General features: G+C 34.5%; 1 protein-coding gene across 1 annotated transcript in view; it reads left to right on the forward strand.

Moving 5' to 3' along the window:
* Positions 1-103: 103 nt before the first annotated feature.
* The window catches only part of ABTB2 (ankyrin repeat and BTB domain containing 2), a 164,595-nt gene continuing 151,280 nt past the window's right edge, over positions 104-13,418 (forward strand). The window contains exons 1-4 of the mRNA XM_048058842.2: positions 104-355; positions 3,267-3,333; positions 4,182-4,292; positions 7,556-7,708. The gene's annotated coding sequence lies outside the window, so the exon portion shown is untranslated. The remainder of the gene's footprint in view (positions 356-3,266; positions 3,334-4,181; positions 4,293-7,555; positions 7,709-13,418) is intronic.

Raw genomic sequence — 13,418 nt, forward strand, 5'->3', positions numbered from 1 at the left:
CTCCCCCCCTCCCCCCCTCCCCCTCCGCCCCCCACCCTCCCCAGAGGGGGCGGGCAGGCCGCGGTGCGCGAGGCGGTGACCGTTGGTGCGCTGAGGGGAGGCCGGCGGCTGCTGAGGGCTCGCTCCTTAGTCAGGGTCTAACGCGTGTAATTAGTCGCACAGGGGTGTGTAAGCTTGATTTCTGTCACGCGTTTTTGAGGTGTCAGAGCTTTCCAAAGCTGCTGGCTGGGCAGAAGTTATTCAGCAGCGTAGAAAGTAACAGGATGAGGGCACGGAAAAACAGTGCGCTCGGGGAGTTTGTGAGGCAAGGATTTCAGCAGGAGAAAGGCTTCAGTTGCACAATCCAAGTGCCCAGGTGCATAGTTAAATGTTCATTCTTGTATCTGTACTTCAAAGGAGGTGTAGGTAATAGTTAACATTACTCATAACTCACGTGTGCCCAATTGTAAACAGTATTTCTTCGGAGGCCTCAAGTTGTAACCTAAAAAAAAAAACACTTTCACCGCTGTTACAAACAAGAAAACACCCTGGGTTACATTTACAAATGAGATAAATACAGCCCTCCTCTCAGGCACTTGCAGTTCTGCTCCTACAGCCCTTGCGTGCTGAGCTTTCTAAACCACAGCACACAGTTGTGTCCCTTCTACTGCAACTTTAATAGCACAGGGCTCTGCCTTCGTGCCTTATGGATGAACTACAGAGGATAAAAGTGGTTAGCAAGGGGTTATTTTTCCTATTTGTGAGGTAAAACCTTTCAGCAAGAAGAATAATCTGTCTTCAACTGTTATATTACATGACATTGGGCACTCAGTAGATGGATGAAGATCTCAGTCCAGCAATTGTTCTGTGGTCTTGCTCTTTGTGGTGCATAGTTCTGGACGGGGCTTCAGGACCTGGACAAGTGGATGAGACTATGCAGGCACTCTAGAATCATAAAATGTGTATCTACCTTTCCTCTTATTAGCCCTTCTCTAATGGCAATGACTGAGGGTAATCATAGTACATAGAAGAGTTGTCTAAACAAACAGAAATTACACAATTGGGGTTGCAGGAGGACTGGTTTATAAAAGCAACCAAGTCAGCAAGATTTGAGTGTTTTGGTTGTTGTTTCTTCTCCCCCACCATTCTTGATAAGAATGCTGGTACAGCTCTTTTCAGAATACATATTGCAACAATGAAGCAGAGCTGCTTTGTTTACCCACAGCCTGTCAGAAAGAAATGGAATGAAGAAAATGCTTATTTGCAAGATTATTTCTGTACTTTTGTCTCTTAAAAGATACATAAAAATAGTCTAGTTCATTATTTCAATCAGACAATTCTTTATCTAGTATCTACAGTTATGTGTAAGTACGTAAGGAATATCACTAGTGGTACTCCTTTTTCTCAGCGTTAAGCTCAGCAAAATCCGTTTCCTTCTTCAGCCTCACTTTGGATGTTTATTTGTTTTTGTCTGTTTGTTTGTTTCGGTCTCTGAATCTTGCCGTCTTTTCTTCTTTGACACAATACCCAACATCATAAAGAAGAGCAAGAAAGGTCACCTATGTTTCTACTATTTTTATAGTAAATATACATCAAACTACTGCATCTTCTGTGCAACTACTGATGAACTCCATGTATCAGACTTCCACTGTATTCAGAAAGTCTTTGGTAAAGCTAAACCAGGAGTAAATCTACAAAGATTTAAGAAGTCTTGGTACAGTGCAGGTACATACCCTATAATATCAGCTAAAGTTTAACAACAACAACAAAGTATTCAAGCTTCATTACAAGGTCTTATAGAAAACTTTATTTTCAATGCGGTAGGTCCCATTCTGCAAGTAAGGTTGTAGGCCTCAGCATCAGACATTTCTGAGAACATTTAATGACCATTTCAGGTACTAATTCAGACTTAAATGGTCTTTTTCTGTAGAGTTTTTATGTTTTTAAAATTACTGTTATATTAAAAAGGTCTTTTCATAAGGACTTGATATTATGTGTTAAAATCAAGCAGTCGATATATGAGTTTGCTTAACCAGCAAAATGAGGTAAATGTGAATGTTCATGAAAATCTTCTGTTTACTTTTCCTTTAAAGTTTAACACCACCTGTCAACAAATCTGCGTAGATAAAGTTGTTTGATATAAACCTAGTTCAAAATAAGAGTAACTTAGAGGAAGTGCTTTTCTTTCATTCCTCATAACCCTTCTTTTTTAACTGTAATGCTAGTGTAATACATGTACTTGTGTATACATACATATGTGTGTATAAAGAACAAGAAGAGTTAGCTTTATTAAAACTTTATTAAAACACCTTAGCTTTATTAAAACTGAAAAACTGCATTTGATATGAAAAGCCACATCCAAGGCTAACTTAAGTGTGAGAAAAGCACAACTTTTTTCTCTCATTTCATCTTATAAAAAATAATCTTCTGCCTTTTCAGTAAAGCAGTGAATATTGGTTTAAATTCCACTGGTACCTTGCTGTGGGTATGTTAATTGGTTTCCCCAACCACTGCCACCATCTATTTTGATATTTGATTCCTGAGGCATTTTATTTGCCTGAGTAAGCCTCCTGTTATATATGCATTAAGTAAACAAACTTCAAACAATTTCAAATTAATCATCTCTATTTACCTGGGGAGACTGGTTCTCTGTTGCTGCGTGTCTTTCTGAGGCATAATCCAAACCACACTTCACCCTTAATTAAGATTTTGTGAGATTAAAAGTCACAGTACTTAGCATTTCTATTTTGTTTTCTGTATTTAAAGTGAGTTTAAACGCAAACTACAAGGCCAATTTCACACAGCTACACACACGCAATCGTACTGTACATAAACTTCACTCCTAGTTCAGTCCTTTACACCGAAGGGAATGATCTAGAGTTAGCTGAGTAAAAGGTCAGTAGTATCTGTTGATTTGCTAATTAAGTTACATAAGCACCTAAAGCTTTCATGCTACGAATATCAGCCATCTTGGATGACTGACTTGGTGCCTACCTCCAGTTTATGATTAAGGCAGAGTCGCAAATGTTCCCATGTTCTCTACAACATTTGTTGAGTAGATGTACTTGGAGTACCTCTGCTACATAGCCAGAGCATTTAACTTCAACACAGAGCATGGAGACCACTCAGACTTTTATTCTAAAGGATTAGAAAAGAGCAGCACAAGATTGCTCTTTTTAATGCTCATTTTTAATGAAGCAGATTAGTGTCTAGAATACTTATCGCAGAATTGGAAGACTTAATTTCTCCCTCCTTCTACTAATGATATTCAAACTTAAATCTTTCAGAGTATCCAAACCATCTATCTAGAGAGGAGGCCTGGATATGTTCTTCACCTGTGCCATAAAGAACAAGGTCAGAAAAAAATAAATAAAGACTGTGTTTTAGGTTTACATAATAAAAATATAGTTGATATTCTGAATGTATTTTCAATCACGAAACAAATTCATGTAGTGCATATACTCCAATTGTGAGGTAAACTATTTTAAACTCTTTGGAGTCTAACTATATAGACTATTTGATTTTATTATTTATACTCCAATTGTGAAGTGTTAAACTATTTTAGACACTTGAAATAATAATGGGCCCTGTTCTAAGTAGACAGCCTAGGGATATTTACAGTACCTTGGGAACATCTACAAATAAGTTTTCCACCAATCCTTTTTTTGTCACAACTGAGGTAAGCATCAGGGCAAGGAAAGAGCAGTGAAAGAGGAGCATATGCTGTAAGCGAACTAACTGTTTACTTACAGTACAGTGGACTGGGGAGTAGATATGGCATATACCATTATTGAAGAAAATGATTGCTATTATATTTTAGAAAACAGAGAAAATTTAGTAAAAATAACAGATCAATATCCACTGTAATATAGCAGACAGAACTCATGGGATAATATTGTCAGTCTTGATTACAAAGTCACAATACACACCCAAAACAATTTTACATGTCAAACTTGCAATTAGACATGAAGTCCATGCTATTAAAGGCCAACCACATCTGGGTGACAGGTGCTAAGATATTAGACGTAGTATATGGGGAGAAGGAGAGTTGGAATATGAGATAGGGAATAACAAACTGTCAATTTGTGTTTATACTATTAAAGTTATGTTTGAAAACATTTTACTACTTAAACTATCATGACGATAAGTTTAACATTCAGTAACTTGCATTGTATGTTGCCTTTTTTAATTCATATTTTCAGCCATCCAATCTAATGGAAAACACTAAAGTGATCACTCACTGTGAAAGATGTAATGTCTTTAGTAGAGGTGGACTTAAAGGGATGACCGAGAGAACAATATCACTGTAAAAGGTAAGCACCTAGGAAGTAAAAGCTGGCCTATATGGGAAACACATATATTGGGCTGTCAGTTGACAGAATGAGATACTGAGATGTATAGTGGAGAGAAAATGTGGACTTCTAGAAAAACACATGTAGAAGAAAACCAGGAAAAGGAAAATAGGAACCCCCTTTTTTTGTTTGTAATTTTCAGCCATAAGGTCTTCATTTAAACCACTAGAGAAAGAGACTAACCTCAGAGATAGAAAAGTGTGTTAGATTAGTAATAGTTTATAAGTTTCAAACTACAGGGTTTTCTTTTTTCCTCTGCTTCATAATTCTTTATAGACTATAAAAACTTCATGATTCTGGAGCAGGCATGTCTTCAAACTTTAATACTGTATGCGGTTGGTAAAAGACAATGGACATACCAGCCCTAGAATAAAGTATTTTTTTTCAAGATTTTTCAAAAAAAAAAAACTTTATTCATTTATATTTGTGTTTTGCAATTTCTTAATTTGCATAAACAGTATTCCTGACCATCATTATCAAGAAGCCATGTTTCATATTTAGTGCTGAAATGGGAGTCGCAATATACTTCTTGAGATAACTGAAATAAAGACAATTATAGGATGAGAAATGCAGCCTTTTTCACATGGTGAGACATTCAAACACATATTTATCATTTTGGATATCTCAGTTTTATATTTTTATTCCTAAAGGCTGCATTAATAAAATTATTTCACATCATATAACTACAGTTTTATTTTGTTAATGTATTTTCTTTTATTTGATTTTCTTTCAAGTTAGAACACCAGTAAGTAAGCTTATGAATGTTTTCCTGCAGTTGTTCTCTGTAATGTTAGCAGCACTATATGAACCATTTACCTAACAGTAGTTATTAAAATATATGTTTTGAAACTTGATTTTGCCCATTAATGCTTCATTCTGAATAAGAGAAGACTTAAAGCTAGACAATGTAATGCTTTTTTCTGTTGTTAAAATCAGAAGCCCTTAAGCTTTAAAATGGGTCACCCATCCAGTGTGACAGTCACATGTGTTTTGAATTAGTCAAGTACTTAATTGGCTTGCTGGATGTTTGCATGTACAATACAGAGTCTTGATCTAAAAGATCCTTGGTATAATAGATATAATTTTATCTGATGTCCTAATTCTGTAGAAATAAGATAATTTTTTGTACAATGAGTAATACTATACCTGTTGGTAAGAGAGAATAAAAGAGTAGGCCAAAAATCCAAGAATGTCGTCATTTTACATTAAGAATAAAATCAATGATGTCATGGAAGTTTTGAAAAACTCTGATAGTTGGATATATTTACCAATAGGACTTATAAAATTGAATTATTCTTGTTAAGATATTAAAAATGAAAAATTGTTATACAAGTTATATATAGTTATTTACTACAGAAAATAGTTATAATATTCTATAAGCCTTAGTTGCCTACCTTTATTATACATCTGAGAGTATTGCCGTGCTAAAATACATTTACATGTATGCTATTGCTGAATTAAACTAATCATATTTGTTATTTAACTAGTGAGCTCTCCTAAGTTCATAATAATGTCGTACCATTCAGCTGACTATAGTTAGTAGTTACCAACAAATAAGTTCTAGATGAGCTAATAAAGTAAAATTTAAATTCACAAAACAGTATTGAGACCATGTAAGTGGCACCAACCAAATCTTGGCTTCAGGAAATAAAAATGAAATATTATCATTTTAATTATCATCATCAATAAAATTGAAATATTATCATTAAATTCCACAGGACTATATTACCAGTTGACATGTGAAGATATATAACTACTATCATGCAGTTAGTACACCATACCTTTTTTCAAAGCTAACTATCGTTTTCAAAACCCTGGACTAAAATTGCATTACAAAATCTTGGTGATATTAAGCTAAGATTTTGAAGACAGAAGGAAAAGAAAGGAGTGATTGTCTCTTTAAGAGACTGGACTAACAATGAAGAAAACTTATTTTCAGATTTCTGTACATACTTCTGCAGGTTAGCTCAATGTTATTCGTACTAATCTGAGGACTGATGATGATCCAATGATGTTTAACAGAACATCAAAAGTGGTCTGTACAATGACTGCAAAAAGCAAAGTAACAAAACACACTTTTATATTCCTATACATATAAGTAAGCAAATAACATGGAGGAAGTAAAAGTAGGCCTTGAATCTTTGGCCTCATTTGGTTGCTACATTGCATAAAATGGTCTGATGTGCTTTTTCCTGCCAAAATTGTGTTTTCTTGTGTAAGAAAGGTTCAGAAAACATAGGTTAACTTCTCTGTACCTATATTTGTCATTTTCTTGTTTTTCTTTTTGGTTTTAGCCCTAAGACCTTCAGGATAGGTGCCAACTAATAAGGCGTACTTATAGATCATGGTTCCATAAAAAGTTGATCAGCTGATACACCTAGGTATATCTAGTGGTAGTCAACTTGGAGCTCCTGGGCCTTGTGCTGCTCCTAAATTTTAGAAACTTACTATCTGCATTGCTATAATACAGAAAGACCATACTTTGGAATCCTAAATGAACTGTTTTTTCAAACCAATTGCATTTTCAGGAACTTAAAAGCAATTTAAAATGTTGGTTGCCGAGCAGCACTCGAAAATCAGGCAATTTCACTGCCAGTGAAAATTAGACGCATGGTTTTGAAAATATTGGTTATATGTCCATAGCTAAATGCATCGGCATGTCTCTAGACTGGTACACAGAGATTATTTGTACAATTCATTAATGTGCCAGCAACAACAACAACAAACCACCAGCAAAAAACAAATTGAAGCTGCTGCTTGGATGTATGAACAGAGTTTTTGTGCCATTATATGTTACATTCTATGATACACAAGCAGAAGAAAGAACAGTTGGATGCTGGGCTGAAAAATATCAGTGTAATATTTCAGATTAAATTTTAGAATTGCACGCTGCAAGTGGGAAGGTGTACCTCATAAATGCTTTGTTAAAGGCCTACAGAATGTGTACTGAATGAAAGAGGCTGCATATAAGCCTAATACTCTCAACACTGCTTTATCATCTGAGCACTCAATTTTGAAAAAAAAAAAGAATCCACATTGGTGGCATTTTGAGTGCATGACTGACATTTAGGTTGTGAGGTGAACAACACCAGTAATGATGGCTGTAGGTGTAGTTCATTTCTCAACTTTCAGTTAATTTGGGTACTAAAACAATGTTAAGATTTGTCATCTGGTCACATATAATTCTTGATAGTGATGATTTCTGAATTTTCCTCTGAATATAGTATCATGGCTATGACTGGAACAGACAACAATATGATCATGTGAAGCTTATGGGGGAAAAAAAATAACCAAACCAGACAGTGGAATGGCAACAAGAAAGTCAGATTTGCTGTGATCATGTGGACACTGGAAAACAAGGAGGGATGAAGAGGAAGGTATGTAGCATTTATAAAATGTGAAGTGAGAAAATATGTCTGTCTTTGAAACCAAGAAGCAAGTAGTGAGAGATTCTCTATACATGATCTAGTCACCAAGCCAAAAATTTTTAAACCTGAGGGACTTACGTTAGACATCTGAATAACATTTAGGTGTTTGAATAAAAGCTGGACTGGTTTCTTTTTTGTTTAAGTAAATTGTGAAAATGTGAGTCTGTACAAGCGGAGATATATCAAAAGACTTACCTCGCATGTGACAAATGTACATGTGATTATTTTTTTTGTGCCAGAGTATCAGTAAGCATTTTACATATGTAATAATCTAATGTGCTGACTTGATGGGTCAGTCTCCCATGGAACTACCTGGAGGCAATTGTTGCAAATTCGTAGTGAAGAGACTGCCTGCCAGGACTCCATTACAGATAATATTTTCTGAGTTTAATATGCATACAGTCCACTTGTATTTTAATATGTTTTCTCTTCCTTTTTTTTTGACCTAAAAATACAAATACACTTTAGCATATTTCATGGAAGCTAGCTGGTCACTGTTTCATTTTCATTGCCTTTAACCTAGCTCAAATGCTGAGTATAACTCAGATTTTTTAAGATAATTTCAATGAATTGGGGGAGAAATGCAGTTTTAAATATCTGTTTTATTATAGGAAAATAATTGTGTCTGTCTCTTTAGTTGCCCTATTTAAGAGGTATAACAGCAATATATGCAAGATATGAGGTTTGCCCCTTGAGATGGTTGCATGTAAGAACGAATGGAGTAATTAAGCCTAAGGTAGTAACATGCTAATTAGTATTTGAACTGATAGGAGTTGTAGGCTTTCAGTTCCTTTGAAAATCTGTTTTTATTTTGGTGTGAATATTTTAACTTTTTTTTTTCCATTTTAAGTGGCTGTCATTCTCAGTATATTTTGCATCATAATAAGAGGAAGCTAAGGGTGGAATACTAAGAACAAGTCTGTATACCATCTGCTTACATATCTTAATTTTGACAATAAGAAAGAACACAAAAAATTGCACAGTTCTTATGAGATTCACTGAAGCAAAGGGCACGGTCAGAGTGAAATGCAGCAGTGTTAGTAGCATATTAAATAAAAAATAGCTCTTCTAGCCTAGAATAATTGGTCCATCACAGTGTCTGCCATATGGCCAGCAGCTTGCTGATACCCTTTGCTCCAGCTGTCTTGTGTAATGGCAACATTTGAGTCATTCTGATAAAAGCAGCTTTTCACATTGACTAGTTATGTATCATTATGGGTTGCAAAAATGGCTTTTTTTGTTTTTGTTGCTGCTGTTGTTTAAGATTTAAACAATTGCCAGGGTCTACTTCTGATTTCTGCTGAAGTAGAGTAAAAAAGGCTTTGGACAAGCCCTGGACTGTTGTGACTAAAGATAGATGGATGAAAAATAGAGGAGTTTTTTTTGTTTGTTTGTTTTCCTCTAAGTTTAGTTCTCTTCAGTAAAATTGACCTGTTTTCTGAGGTTTTCTATAATTTTCTACAAAGAAAATTCTTTGCCTTAAATAAATTTTGGAGGCATCTAATACAGTAAAAAAGTAAAATACTTCCATAACTGTAGTATTCTTTAGAGCATTCATTTAGAGATTGGGATCAATTTTTTGCATCCTAAAAATTCTCAGGTTTTGAAGGGTATGGAGAGTTATGTTTTTAAAATGTATTCTTGTTTTACAGAAGTGGCTAGAAGGGATAATAATTATTTTGACTTATCAGTATAGAACTGGGTTGTTTCATGACATATAAGAAGTGGTGAAAGGTGTCTTGAAATTGTAATAAATTATTAGGGTGTTCTTTCTTTTTGTTTGTTTTTTGTTTTTGTTTCCTTGGAGGTTGACTCTGAGTTACCAGCTTAATTATATTGGTATGTTTATTTCTAGCTACTAATTCTCCCTTGCACCCTGGCTAGCCACATAGAAGATATTTATAAGAGGTTTGCAAGCCATTTATATTGCCAGGAAATTTACCATGTAGGAAAAAAAAAAATATATATATATATATTAACTACTATATATTATATATATATAGATAGATTAACTGTTGTTACAAGCTGTTTTGTCACAAGAATGACTAGGGAAAGATTTTGGTTTAAAATTAGATTATGGTACCTAAATTAATTTTTATATTCAAAGGAAGGTATCATAACAAACAGCAGATCTCCAGCTCAGCTAAATAAGTTTATATCTAGTTATAGCAAAAGGGATAGATTATCTCCAAAATAAACACTCAACAATTAGAAATATAACAATATTGGGAATGCACATGCAATGTCTATTCAGTGCTTTGTATGTTTTATAGTAGCCATTATATGTGTATTATTATACATGCATGTTATATTCATATGTATATGTACACATACATTATGTATGTCTTGCACTCATTATTAATTTCCTGGTCACATCTCTTTCTCCTGTTATACTGAAAACTTGGGAGAGAAATCCTCCCCCTCTTAGTTCTGATGTCTGTTGCTGGAGCAGTGTCTGCTGGTGAAGTTGCAAGTGAAGCTCTGTTTACCTATAGCATCCCTCAGATTATATATATTCTGATGAGCCAATCTTTCATTACTGAATTTCCCCGGTATTGGCTTCTAGACCCAACCTGGAAACCAAGAGATTTCTAGGGAACTTGTTTCAAGGAAGACAAAGGAGCAATAATAAATAAACTTTGCTAAAAGGATTAACCACTTAATATAGCAAATGAATTACAATAATGTAGCACAAAAAAAAAAGTATATGCAATATCCTATTTATGATTTTAACAGAAAGAAGGATATCTTAGTACTGTGAATGGGTAAGATCTAAAATAACGAACACCGATGGATGACTAGCCCACTAATAATATATCTCACCCAAATTTCAGATTACAAATTGTAAAGGAACTGATATTTTCTGTCACTAAGGGCAGTGGCATGATGTCATGAATATTAGCGCAGTATCAGAGAGACACAACATCGGGAAGATCTCTTTGTTACCTAATTTATAATGTTAGATGTATTGATAGTATTATAACAAATGGAGGTAGATAATTTTCCATACTGTCTCTGGACAGCCTACATTTAATTTCTATTTTAATTTTCTTGTACTGTATTTTTTTGAACCTGATTGGTGTTCTGTCTGTGATTGGTGAATTTCACTATTTCTACAGAATTATAGCTACTACCACCTCTTTTTTTTTTCTCCTCTTGACATTTCCTTTTGGCTTAACTTAAGCTAAACATAACTTACAAACCATCAAACTTATAAACACCATAAAAAGACCTGCAGTGATCTACCAGAATTCCTATCTGCTGTGTTTATGCCCATTTCCTGTTTATATTTGGGCCAAGAGCAGTTTTTATTTTGTGTTTCAACAGCACAATGGAATACACATTTTCTCAGAATATGTTGCCTTCATTTATTTCAAGATAAGATAAACACTAAAAGTGTTTGAAAAAAAAAAAAAAACGCTTGAAACCTATGATAGCAACTGTGTAAATTAAGCCAAGTTTTCACCACCGACTACTTCCAATTCACTAACTGCAAAAACAACTATTTTTCAATAGTCCTCTGATTATCATGTTATTTGGCTGAACAGGTTAACATTTTTTTTTATTTGTTGATAATTTGATAGGGAATGGGATTCTTTTTGTTTGTTTGTTTGTTTTTACTGTGTGCTAATATCTCTTCTGCTTGGCATTGTTTTTCATATATTTTTCTGAAAACTGGAAATAGGTTTCAAGATAAAGATGGCTGATATATCTTAATTTTCTGCCTGCACAGCAGATTCTAGAGACTTTTTACCATCTTCTTCTATATTGATTTTGTGCTCCTTTTCCTGCTTACCTGTCACAGGGATTCTAACCAATATATTGTAGTCATAAAAGGCTACATTCTACTTGGAACTTAAGTGCAAAACATTCTCCTAAGGATAGGAAATAGACTTGTGTCTATCCCCCTGTATTTTAATACATTTGAACAAGGAGGTTTTTGTTGTGATCCTATTCTAATGGCTTATCCTATGACATCCACCCACCATTCATCATTAAATTTCATTGTTTTGTCAACATCTGATACATCTCTGATTCATCCTTTCATTGAGTGCTGATAGATCCCATACTTCATAATCATGGCAGCAGCCCCACTCTTACTGAATCATACAGACTATTCTCCATTATTTTTTTCAGGAGCAGTTACTGAGATGTGCTATGCATATAGACATTATGCAGCACTGTGATACTTCCATTACAGACGATGTGTCACAGGTATGCCCTCCCAGTGACGCAGGTGGAAAAAAGGGAGTTGGTAATTATCTACCCATTGCCTACAGTGCATGTTTCATCCTGAGTGGCAGTAACAAATTGGCCTGTGTCACTGGTCTCCTTGCTGGAAAAATTTTCGTGGGTTATATGATAATAAGCCTCCCTGTGTCATAACTGGAACTAGGTATATAAGGAGTTGGCCAGTGTTGTTTATTAAGGCTATGTGTTGACGAGGCAGTTCTTGAGCCAATGGTGCCAATTAGCAACTAAGTTACATGTGCATGTACTAAATGGACAGTGGGGTTTGGAACTCTATTATGTGGTTGTTTCCCTACTGTTTTTTCACATGAGTTTACATTTTGGATTAGAAGTACACATAGTCTTCTGCTGAAGCAAAACCACAGTGGTGTACACATTCAGCATCATCACAGCTATAGTAATGAGATTGTGAAATATTGTCCATTCACACAGAAACTAGGAAACAGCATACTGAAAAAGTATGAATTATGCCTTATATAAAGTACTTTCTGGCGTATAAATTCAGAAAGTTTTTGTTAGTACACTCATTAGAGCAAAAATTGTCAAAATACAAATGCCTCCTTTGATATACAGACATTAAATCTTCTCATTGAAAATGGTTTCTTAATGTTAATAGTGGGCAGTTACAATTTGGTGACAGTTTTTCACAAAATACTGGTTACTGTGCTATTATGAAGTTATTTATATAAGAAGATTTTTTGAAACTGTTACAAAATCTTTAAGAGAGGAACATGAAGATGTTACCTCTATCTGACACTTTCATGTTTCAATGGCTTACTGAAATCACAATGTTTTCTTTTCTGTTTTATTTTTCATAAAAATGCCATTCTCAATGATTATGCTAGGTGAGTTGCATTTTCACATGTGCCTTATAGATTTTAGATACAATTTTACTCACATTTTGGCTTAACTTTGGGTAATCAGTCATTCATGTACTAAACAGGCATTATGTGATATTCCCTCTGGAGTGCTTAAACTATATGAAGTATATCTAAAACTGAAGAATTTACAAGATTCTGTTCTGGATTTGTGCACATGTAGGCAAGATTTTCTACTGAATACTGGAAATGGCTATCTTCTCCTGAGTTTATCAGAGAAAAGAAAATTAAGGATTGCAAAGGAAAAAGAGGAAGTTCTTAGCGAGGAGAGAATTCTGTAAATGAAGATGTTTTGTTGTTGATTTTTTGTTTTTGTTTTTTGTTTTTCCTAATTCTAGTGTGTTAGACATTCTTAAGGTAATTATTTTGGAAATGCTGACTATGTAGTACTGATAATTATTTAGTAATTACATTGAAATTTAGATCTATTTTTTTTTTCCAGAAACATGTTTGAGCTTTTCTCTCCTATCTTTCAGGTGATTATTATAGTGACAGTACTACAACAGTCTGTCTCTTGCTTGCCCTTTGCT

The sequence above is a fragment of the Anser cygnoides genome, chromosome 5, assembly GCF_040182565.1.
Source record: "Anser cygnoides isolate HZ-2024a breed goose chromosome 5, Taihu_goose_T2T_genome, whole genome shotgun sequence".
NCBI classification, from domain to species: domain Eukaryota; kingdom Metazoa; phylum Chordata; class Aves; order Anseriformes; family Anatidae; genus Anser; species Anser cygnoides.